This window comes from Symphodus melops, assembly GCF_947650265.1.
Source record: "Symphodus melops genome assembly, chromosome: 2".
Lineage (NCBI taxonomy): Eukaryota > Metazoa > Chordata > Actinopteri > Labriformes > Labridae > Symphodus > Symphodus melops.
The window spans coordinates 1695876-1705562 of record NC_136692.1 but is presented as its reverse complement, the minus strand read 5'-3'; the positions used below and the strand labels follow the sequence as shown (position 1 = coordinate 1705562).

Below are 9687 nucleotides of genomic sequence, written 5' to 3'. Positions count from 1 at the left end.
TAGAGGGAGCACAGAGGGGGGGGGGGGCGTGGCTTTAGAGGGGTCACAGAGAGGAGGGGGCGTGACTTTAGAGGGAGCACAAAGGGGGGAGGGGGCGTGACTTTAGAGGGGGAGTGACTCTAGAGGGAGCATAGAAGGGGAGGGGCGTGGCTTTAGAGGGGGGGTGACTTTAGAGGGAGCAACGAGGGGGCGTGGCTTTAGGGGGAGTACAGACAGGAAGGGGTGTGGCTTTATAGGGGTCACAGAGAGGAGGGGGAGTACAGAGAGGAAGGGGTGTGGCTTTAGAGGGGTCACAGAGAGGAGGGGGAGTACAGAGAGGAAGGGGTGTGGCTTTAGAGGGGTCACAGAGAGGAGGGGGAGTGGCTTTAGGGGGAGTACAGGGAGGAAGGGGCGTGGCTTTAGAGGGAGCACAGAGGGGGAGGGGTCAGGTGCAGAAGGAGCACTGAGGGAATGCAGCTTTTAGAATCACGCAAGCTGAAAAATGACCAACTCCGCCTTTAAGTCTTGAGCCTTTCGTCAAACAGGAACTAGCCAAACTCGGGGGATGTTAAACACACGATGGTCACACAAACCTCATGCTGAACTGCTTCCTCATTGGCTCAGATATCTGAGGACGCTGTCAAATGAATAATTTATTTCAAAATAAACAACTGAACCTATTTTCTGTCCACAGACAAACGTCAGAGTCTTGTTGAGGTCTCAAGGTTCATGGGTATTTTTATTAGACCGAGTCCCCCTGACTCCATGTTTACACACACACACACACACACACACACACACACACACACACACACACAAACAAACATGGCCTTGCATGAAACCGCCGGCCGGGTCGGGCATGTCTTCGCATGCCAAGTGTAGCGCGGCACCACCGAATCCATCCTGTGTGTTTTCAGTCATCACACGCTGCTCGCTGTTTACCGCCTGTCGCTCGCTCATTCTCTCTCTCTCCAGCTTTAAAGGGCCTCACAGCAAACGTGGATCTCTGTGTCGTCGTGGTGAAATGTTTCTGTCCATCCGTTGAAAAGTTAGGACTTTATATTTTTCTATATATATAAATATATATCTATGAGAAGGAGTGTCTGTATATAAATGTGTGTATTCTGCGGTGTTTGGTGGGAGAGAGTGCGGTGGCTTTGTCGTGTTTAAAGCATGTTTGCACCGTCTACCACGGACTTGTACCTTCGCAGACCTGCCGAACATGAATCATAAACATCAATAAAATATCCATGTGACGTTGTGTCTGTTTCGTTTTTTTTCAAGGTTCATTTTATTTTGAAAGATTTGATGCATCGTGTTGTCATTTTTATTTGTCACGTGCTCATACAGATGTGCAGTGAAATGTAAGGACTGTTCTGCAGGCCGTGCAACAACAACAATAACAATAAACACTCAGTTTGCAGAGAATAGAATATAAACTAAATTTGAAAATTATTAAAAAAAAAAAAATTAAGAATATCATAATCCAGATGTGATCTCTGAGGTGCTGCTTGGGGTCCAAAGCGACACCTCAAAATGTGCAAATTTCACAATGACAGTAGAAGACCCCCCTAAAGGGGCCCCACTTGACATCATTCGATTTGTGCAGTTGAAAGCTGATGGTTGGGCCCCCAAATCAAATTTTGCCCCCTGGCATCAACAGACTAATCCATTTGTGACAACAACCAACCAAGAGCCCCAATAGTCCGATTCGCCATGGCAACAGGTGACCAAGAGACGTCCTTTAACCCTCTCGTAGGAGAAACACTCGTGGACATTCAGCCAGTATGAACAGCCATCAATTATTTACACCGAGACGAGACGCTGGGTTCATTCTGGACACGGAGCTGACGTGGACGTGTGGGGAGAGAAAACCAGACACACTCACACCTACGGACGATTTAGAGTCAGCAGGTCACGTGACCAGCGTGTGTGTGTGTGTGTGGACCCAACGCATGCACGGGGAGAACAATGACTTCAGCTGTGTCTGAGACGGGACCTCTGGTGGAACAGTCCAATCACAGAACAGGAGGGTATGTAAGGGGGGGAGGGGGGGGGGGGTCTTTCAACAAAGACAAAACAATAACAATTAAAACAATAACTAAAACACGAAGGCTGGCGAGGAATCATGGGCGTGTTTCCCGCTCAGACTCTGAGTCGATTCAAAGGGAGAAAAGACGTCTTTACTTTCTGATTATTTCCATTTTTCAGTCCACTTTCTTTTTTCATTTTCAGCCAAAGTTGAACTTGACCCAGAAAAAACCCAACGCAGCTCACGTCTCTCCCGCCTGCAGGTTCCCTCCGCTTGGCGGTCCCAAGGTTTCAGGAGCGAGCGCTAATTAAAAAGTGAATGAGATGTAAATGTTCCCGATCAATGATTAATGGTTGCCTGTTCGCCGCGTGACGCTCCAGGCGAGACTCCATCTGAAGCCTCAGTGGGAGGTTCACGCAGGGAGGAAAGACGCTCGTTTGGAAAAAGAGAAGAAAAATCAATACGGGGATTTTTATGCACGCCGTTTCATGTGGTCATCACGGGAGACTTGATCTGCTCTCTGAGCGTGTTGAGAAGAGTTTAATATTCATGTCTCGCCGTGTCAGCTGATTATAAACGACCTCGTGATACTCCTCCGTTTCTAACGCTCAGAGCAATACTCAGTGTCATACCTTCGAGCTGCACGCCAGAACGCCAGGTAAACAACATTATGAGACTCGGAGAATGTTCCAGCAGCTTGACAGGACACTGACTCGTCACCATGGCGACGCGATCCCCCCCCCCCCCCCCCCCCACACACACCGCCATATTTTATTCATTTCTGGAGAGCGGCGGCGACAATGATGGCTGATCACGTCTCACAGGACCCGAGGGACACAAACACACCTGGACTCTGTGGGAACACACACACACACACACACACACACACACACACACACACACACACAGGCTAATGACAGATTAACCGGCGCCAGAACTCTGAGGCTGAAAATAATCAGAGACATCAGGACACACGACCCAACTTCTGCTACTTAGGATTTAATGCTCGTAATGATCCTTTAATCAGAAGCACCTGTGCAGACACATTTTCCCCCCAAAGCTTTTTTATTCACATAATTCCACACAAGCCAACACGATCGCTCGACTCTCGAGGCAGTTTGTCAAACTCCTCGACGGTGAATTCACTTTGCTCAGTCGACCTTCACCTTGAGGGAAGTGTTGTTAAAGGATTTAGAAGAGTCAGGAGAGGGACCTTCAGAAGAAAGGAAGTCCACTCATCGTTGTCACCCTCACTCGAAGGCTCTTATCAGTTAAAGTTAGCATAAGGGCTGTCAAGCAGTCTATCAACGAGTAGCATTCAATCCTGACTCATCACGAAATTACATCAGTTATTTTTTGCATTTAAATATACAAATATTTAGGCTTTTATTTTGAAATTTTCCACTGTCTTAGGCCCCGAGCACCAGCGTCTTTTATCTCGCTCCATGTCCTATTGTTTACGGTGAGAAGGCAGACTCAGAGGGCAGAACAAACACCTAGCTGTGGGAGTGTCACCCAACCTGGGGGAGGGGCTACTGCCCTTTGTGATGTCATGAAGGGGACATCTCCAAAACGGCCTGTTTGAGGAGGCAGAAGACGGAGAGGATGGACTTTTCTCATCATTGGGGGGTTTGGAGACAGACTAGATTTTTACAGAGTTTTATGTTTATGCAGATACAGATTAACTATCCTCAGTTTATAAGTTGTTGTATATTAGCATATTATTATATTAGCATACTTCAACTTCTACATTTTGAACAATTTAAACAAAAATACTGAGAGTTAGGAACTCAAACTTCACCCCAATAAATAAATAAATTCTTGAAGCGAGCTAAGCTAATCCATCCAGCACATGTAAAAACCACCGCTCTGATATTCCACGGCCTCTCCATCAACCTGACGCTCGAGCGGAGGGCCTGAGGAATTTTCCAATTAGGGGGCCATGAGCCGGCGTCCTCAAAGCTGCAGATGAGATGCACGGGCACATCGCGGCGGCTTGACATTCCTGACAGCCACTTGTGCGAGCTTCCATCCGTCTGCCGACCCCTCGCCAGAGGTCTGCTGACAGGAGAGTCACAGGCGCCATCGTGGGGAATGTCACGGCCGGTTTTAAAGAATCCACATCGAGCTGTCTGTGAGAAATATCGCTTGAGCCTATAACGAGATGAGGCGTGTGTGTGTGTGTGTGTGTGTGTGTGTGTGTGTGTGCTTTTAAGTATTCAGAGACAGTCACTTTCTTGGAGCCGTCCTCGTCATGTTGCCAGGTTTACTCTTTCTAAGAGTGAAAACATCCTTGAATGTGCCTTTACTTACCAGTGCCTCATTATGATGGTTTCAAAGTCAACCAGTCACATTGACAAACAGCGTTATGGAAACACTGGGATCAAATACACACAGGGAACAAGGAGGCTCACAGGTGAGGGGCGAGAGGAGGATCTGAAAGACCGAGACGAGAGTGAATACAAAAAAAAAACGCAAAAAAATGCAAAAAATGACTTTAATTAGGTTCATTTTATTTTGAAAGATTTGATGCATCATGTTGTTATTTTACTTCGTTCATCGTATGACTGGTGTGCATCCACTTAGAGTTGGGAAGACGGACCTACAGAGACAGACTTTGGACTGTCAGATGGGGATTCAAACCAGGAACCTCCTCGCTGTGAGGCGACGCTGTGCAGCCCTGCAGTGGATCAGGGGGGAAACGTCCTGGAAGGGGGGCTGCAGGTGGCCTCGTGTTTATCAAAGTGAGGGGAGCATGATGAGACGACAGCAGGAGGAGCGAGGGGGACAGAAACGAGGAAAACCCCGCCTGCAGCTCGGTGCTATTCAAGAGAGATTATGCAGCAAATGTCTGAATCATGCACACACATCACAACGTAGCTTAAGTGTGCAGCTGTGCCACAATAATGCACCGTGTCATCTCCTCTAATCTGGGATTGACTAATCCCCCGTTCGACTCTGATCAGCAGAAGACGCAGAGGGGGGACAGACCCAGCTCTCCTGGATCCTCTGTGGACGGTTCATGGTCTCTCTGTGTCTCTGCGGACGGAGGTCATGTGCACCACCATCATGTTCCTCTCCACTTTGGCTCTAGTCCTCCGCAAACATTTCACCGGCCCGCTCAAGACGTGAGTTTGTGTTGATTTCGCTTCGAGGTTGTTTTTATTGACCGATGAGACGCTGGGCGTGTGATCTGTGTCGGAGGATTTATGTGTGTAAATGATGCATTCACTGCTGCTGTTATTTCTCTAATGAGGAATAAAATAAGTCAGTCTGTTCTGCTTCTGTGTAATCAGAAAGCCTGTTGAACACCCACACAGGTGTTTGTGATTAGACCATGATTAGACCACAGCTCCACCAGCCTCTTCATTTCGAGGAAACCACTGGAGGAGGAGGATTCTCTGACTTGTTCGTACATTTTCACCAGGCCTCAGACCTATTTACAACCTGTCAAGGCTAACTGAAAACACCTGTGTGGGTGTTCAGAGGCTTTAAAGGTGCAACAGATGAATGATGACGCTCTCCTTCTCTGTGATCATGATGGAAACAATGCAGCAGCCAGTATGTCCTCCTTCTAACTTTAGATTCTGCTCTTGAATGCTCTGGATCTGATTGGACCAGAGAAGGTAGGCGGGGCTTTGAAGGCCGTTTTGGACGCCCCTGGGTTTGCCAGATATGAGAGCAGTTATCAGGTGAACAGGTGTTGCAGCGATGGAAGCGGGCAGTGGAACTGCTTCAGATAGAAGTGATTGTACCCGAGCTAAAAAGCTGCACCCATGCAGAGCTGGCTAAACACTGAAGCTACAGTGTCCACCACATGCTGACCTGTGTGAGCATCTGAAATCAGAAGCTGACAATCCAGACCCCGTGTAAAGAGTCGACTTTTCTTCGTACGATCGTAAAGAGATCCCGTCATCAGACTCGTCTGGGATGCAGGATATGATGATACAGCAGACGACCCCGACTTCACAAGGAGGAGTTCACCAGGAAGAGGCAGGAACAAGTCTGGGTAAAGTCGGATATTAAATATTCAGCTGTTTGCGTTCACACATGCAGCCCACCGTGAACATTTCATGGCCTTTTTCATCAACGTGTGAAAGCTCGGTAAGACAGGAGGAAACGAACACTCGGGTGCTGGAGACAATATCTGCTTGCAGGTCGTCAGGTATCGATCCCTCCACACGGTTAGGTGTAATGATGCGCGGCGCCTCGGTGATGACAAAGAAGAAACCACAACAGGAGTCATGAGAGCCCTGCTCGCCATCAGAGGCTCGACCCCCCCTGCTGAAAGGATCCTTTCTTGGATGTTCAGCTCATTAGGGCGATCGACGGCTATGGAGGGATAAAGCTGTTACGTGAAGTGATGAACTCCAGAGTTTGGCGTTTGAATTGATTCCAGGGGTGACCGAGCGCCGGAGGAAAAGAGCGCCGGTTGTTGTTGAACAAACTGACGGGAGTCTCCGACACCTGGAGGATTTTACAAACTGATAAAAGAGTGATTGTAAATGCCAGGATGATTATGTTGGATCAGCTGAAACACGCCTGGTTCTGAATGTTCTGTTACATAAATGTCAGGACTATAGATTTTTTTTTTTCTCGGCTTCAGACATTTTCTTTTATATTGACATTTTCTCAGAGTTTTATGGAAGGCGTAACAAACCTTTGGTATTGAACAGAATATTTGTATTGAGTCTGAACGTTGTTATTTTCCTCTAAATGCCAAACAGCTAACGGATAATTACTTTAAGAGTTCAATTTAATTGAAATACACTTTACTAAACTAAAAAAGAAAATGCATTAAAAAGTAAACAATCACGGACAATTAAACGCGCAATATTTAGATTCCACCACCAGGGGGCTCTCGATTATGAAACAACAAAAGATGAAGTCGCGGCTGGCGGGGAATCATGGGAGTGAATCTTTTTGCTTCTCCGCTGTCTAGACCGGTGTTTATCAACTGGTGGGTCGGGACCCAAAGATGAGTCGCAGCGCAATCTTTAGTGGGCGTGTCTGGAAAACAATATTGTTTTCGTTTTGTATCGTCTGAGGTCCAAACGGCAACGATTTTCATTGAACACTTCTGATTGGTTAAAACAAGCCCTACATGTGTGCTGGGATTTTTAATGAGGAAGTTGGTGGTTGGTCCTGCTGCTGTTCACGACGACCTGAGGAAGAGAATATGTTTACAGACGAGCTAAAGAGGTCGAGTATAATCCACATGACTGCAGCAGCACGCCACTCATGCTAGCTCGCAGCTAACTGCTGATGACTTCCTCCGACCTTCTTCAGATAACTCCACAATCATTACTTCACTCTTTCCTCCCAAGTTCTTCTAAAACAGTATTTTAAACACCTGAGGCGTCCCTCACGTCCTCTTCTTCCTCTTCTTCCTCTTCTTCTTCTTCTTCTTGCAGATTTCCAAAACACCCGGAGAAAAAGCAGGAAGCCTGCCAGGATTGCACCAGAGACGCTGCAAAATGAGACTAAGTGCATGATGCCCCTCACTCAGGTAATAACAGATAAAAAGGTTTATTATGAATCATGTCTAAGATGCAGATTTGATGTAAAGAAGTCGATGCTGCAGATCTATCTGTGTTTTAGTGCAGCGTCGACGCATGAGGCTAGCAGAGTGATTTGTAAACTATCTGTGAATTCAATCCCGGGCTTCTACGGTCCGACAAGCTCCGCCTCCTTCTCGTGTCAGGAGTTTAAAAGACCGCCTTCGAAACGCTGCAGTGACCCGATCTCTGCAAGGATGCTACTCCTGAACTAAGACACAGCCACAAATTAAAGACCCCCCCTCCCTCTTTAGCTTGCATTAATAATTTCATTATTTTTCAGAGAGTAAATCAAATGTATTTTCATAGTTCTGTAAATATTGTGAATTCTTTTTATTTTTAACCAGGACTAAAGATTTATAAAGCCATAAAATGAGGAAAGTTTGACTTGGAGGCCGAACGTTTTTGCTTATGAATAAAATATGTTCCCAATAAAATATAATAACCTGCGATCATCCTTCTCTCATCACTGGAGATCCATCAGGTTCTTCTGCTGCACGATGCTGTTGAACATAATGTTCCCTTGAATAACAAACACTGAGGTACATTCAGCTGATGTAACAGTCTAACCTGTGTTACCTCTCTGTACATGTATAGACAGCATCCACACAACGTCTGTGTTCAACAGGTGAGACCTCAGGTGACCTTTCGTGCTGCACTCACGGCGTCCTCGACACGACACTGAGACGGACACGTGCGAGAAGCTCCTGAACGTTTTCATTCAAACCTTCCGGGGCGGGCGCCGCACATGTGAACGCAAACTGTCCCGCTTCATCAGTTGTCGCCCTTCAGCTGAAAAAATGTCCCCGTGAAGTCGACGCGTGCAGTGACGTGTAAACACGGCGGGATCAAATCTGCAAGATGATGAGTGAGAGCGTGAGAAAGCTACAAAGACGATCACTATGGTGCCGCCATGCGTGGTCACAACATGAACAAAAAGGTCAGATCACTTCCACCTCCCTCTGTGTTGAAGAGTATCCGTGTCCAGAATCGAGTTTCACTGTCGGACACATGAAGGGGCCGAGGAGGGGGGGGGGGGGGGGGGGGGGCAGGTTGGGGGGGGGCGTGGCTTGGCGACACAGAGCGAAGAGGGAGACCTCATCATGGCTACGAGGGGAGACGGCCGAGGGGCGACTGATGCACGTTTGCCAGAGCAGTGGAGGGATGTGAGAGAGTGGAGCATCGAGAAGAGACAAGACCACAGAGTAAGACTTCTTCAAACCGTCCTGCTCGCTGCTGCTGCTTCTTCTTCTGCTTCTTCTTCTTCTTCTGCTTCTTCTTCTTCTTCTGCTTCTTCTTCTTCTTCTTCTTCTGCTTCTTCTTCTTCTTCTTCTTCTTCTTCTTCTTCTGCTTCTTCTTCTTCTGCTTCTTCTTCTTCTTCTTCTTCTTCTTCTTCTTCTGCTTCTTCTTCTGCTTCTTCTTCTTCTTCTTCTGCTTCTTCTGCTTCTTCTTCTTCTGCTTCTTCTTCTTCTTCTTCTTCTTCTGCTTCTTCTTCTTCTTCTCCTCCTTCTTCTTCTTCTTCTTCTTCTTCTTCTTCTGCTTCTTCTGCTTCTTCTTCTTCTGCTTCTTCTTCTTCTTCTTCTTCTTCTGCTTCTTCTTCTTCTTCTCCTCCTTCTTCTTCTTCTTCTTCTTCTTCTTCTTCTTCTTCTGCTTCTTCTTCTTCTTCTTCTTCTTCTTCTTCTTCTTCTGCTTCTTCTTCTTCTGCTTCTTCTTCTTCTTCTTCTTCTTCTTCTTCTTCTGCTTCTTCTTCTGCTTCTTCTTCTTCTTCTTCTGCTTCTTCTTCTTCTTCTTCTTCTTCTTCTTCTTCTTCTTCTTCTTCTGCTTCTTCTTCTTCTTCTCCGTGTGACTATTTGCAGTAACTTGTAACAAATAGAAGTTACTGACTTTTAAAGCACTCGACACGTTATGTGTGACGGACGTCGACAAGCAGGCGAGGTGACGCTAAGCATCCTGGGAGAAAGAACCACGCACGGTGTACACAAACACAGGAAGGCGATCGATCAGAGGTCGGCGTTCTGTCTGTTATTTACTTATTTAAAGTAAGGCTGTTTTTATTTCGTTTTTTTGTTTTTGTTTGTTTATTTAGTTGTTTTCTTGGTTACTGAGGACTTTTGTTTT

General features: G+C 46.7%; 1 long non-coding RNA gene across 1 annotated transcript in view; it reads left to right on the top strand.

The window, feature by feature from the left end:
- Positions 1-4816: 4816 nt before the first annotated feature.
- LOC306817007 overlaps positions 4817-9687 on the top strand; it is a 6856-nt gene continuing 1985 nt past the window's right edge. Inside the window, exons 1-2 of the long non-coding RNA XR_013777964.1 lie at positions 4817-5139; positions 7426-7520. This is a non-coding gene — a long non-coding RNA (uncharacterized lncRNA). The remainder of the gene's footprint in view (positions 5140-7425; positions 7521-9687) is intronic.